Genomic DNA, 1,633 nt, shown 5'->3' on the forward strand with positions numbered 1-1,633 from the left:
GTATTAGTTTTAACTTGCTGAATGATCTCTCATAGCTGGAGATAGAAACTGCGATGGTTAGCATTATGCAAAGATTGGGGAAGATGCTCTCATCTCCATACTGAACAATAAATTCGAGAAGCTCTTCAGGTCTTGATATTTTCATGTTGGCCTGACTTGACAGCAACATTCTGCAATCCAAAATTTCTTCATATAGCTGCTGTCCATCAATATCAGAGCTGTACAATTTGCCCCAAATTTTCGCACTTCTTCTTCTTTAGGTTGTTACTGTCGGCACCGTAACACAGTCCCTCGACATCAAGAAGGAACCCAAACTTGGTGTCAGTGTCGTGCAAACAAGCGAACCTTTCCTCCATTTCTCTGTGAAGACGGTCGAGTGTTCCCTTCATGATTCTTTCCATATCCTCCTTGGCTGTTAACCCAGTGTATCTCGAGTTCTTATCAGCCATTCGTTTCTTTCGTCTCTGACATCTTTCAACTTCAATATTCCATTCTTGACAGAGACCGAGTCCTTTTTCGAGTGACTCACTGACCAAAACTTCTCTTTCATCATCAAAATGATCTTGGAGGGCTTTCAAATCCAGGACAGCATCGTGGAAGTTCATGCTAGGATCCTGCAGCCTCTTTTGAATATGGTCAATGCGAATGAGTACCTTGTTCCAAAATCCTATCAAAGTCAGAAAATCGTAACTCAACATGAGGTTATACAGCTGCCTTGCATCGCTTCTTGTTTCACTGGTCTCATTTTCATTGTCTATCATGTCCTGGAGAACTTGAAGTATCTCTTCGCTACTTCTGTCTTTACACTACACCTAGTTTTGGACTGTAACTTAATAACCACAGGCACGGCATTTTTGAGTTTTTCCCAGCACTGTGTTGAACAACAGAAGAACACGTAGAGAGCTTCAATGATTCCAAAAATCATGACCATTATTGTATCCTGCTTGACTGCATGTACACCCATCAAGTTGAGTGAGTGATTATCGCAAATCACAAACACTGCCAGGTTGTTTTTCTCACTTATTCTTTGATGAACACCACTTCCGTGTCCAGCCATCACAGCAGCATTGTCATAGCGCTGTGACTGACAATCTTGTAGCTCCATTTCGTCCTTCTCTAGCTGTTTCAAGATGTCTTCATCCAAGCTCTCAGCATCCTTCTGTCTTATCTGGATAAAACCAAGGAAGGACTTTCTAACACAGACTGTTTTCCTCTCAAAATCAACTTCCACGTACCTCACTACTTCTGACATCTACTCACAGTGTGCCTGATCAGATAAGATGTGGATCCAGGATGAATTTCCACATGAGTGAGGTGTTCTTTCATAACAGGGTCAAAGATGGCCAGTAGTTTCAGTAAGCCAAGGAAATTTCCCAGATTGGAGTCATTGTCTAGCTGAAGTGACAGCAAGTGTCCTTGCAAAGCCAGGTTCTGAGTCACAAGGAATTTTATGCAGCGAAGGATTCTCATCAAGATATCACGCCACTTCTGCTTTTCCTTCTCAATCTGTGACTGAAGTTCCGCATCAATAACTCCTCTGTTTTCAGCTAAAATTTCTTTCCACTGTGTGAAGCACTCCCCAATGATTCTTAGCATTTTCATGAACACTAATTCTTTCATGTGCTTTCCACTG

General features: G+C 41.9%; 1 protein-coding gene across 2 annotated transcripts in view; it reads left to right on the forward strand.

Annotated features, from left to right (window-relative positions):
* LOC106458493 (pericentrin-like) overlaps window positions 1-1,633 on the forward strand; it is a 153,406-nt gene that overhangs the window by 95,763 nt on the left and 56,010 nt on the right. The gene's annotated exons all lie outside the window — the stretch shown is intronic.

The sequence above is a fragment of the Limulus polyphemus genome, unplaced genomic scaffold (genome assembly GCF_000517525.1).
Source record: "Limulus polyphemus unplaced genomic scaffold, Limulus_polyphemus-2.1.2 Scaffold474, whole genome shotgun sequence".
NCBI classification, from domain to species: domain Eukaryota; kingdom Metazoa; phylum Arthropoda; class Merostomata; order Xiphosura; family Limulidae; genus Limulus; species Limulus polyphemus.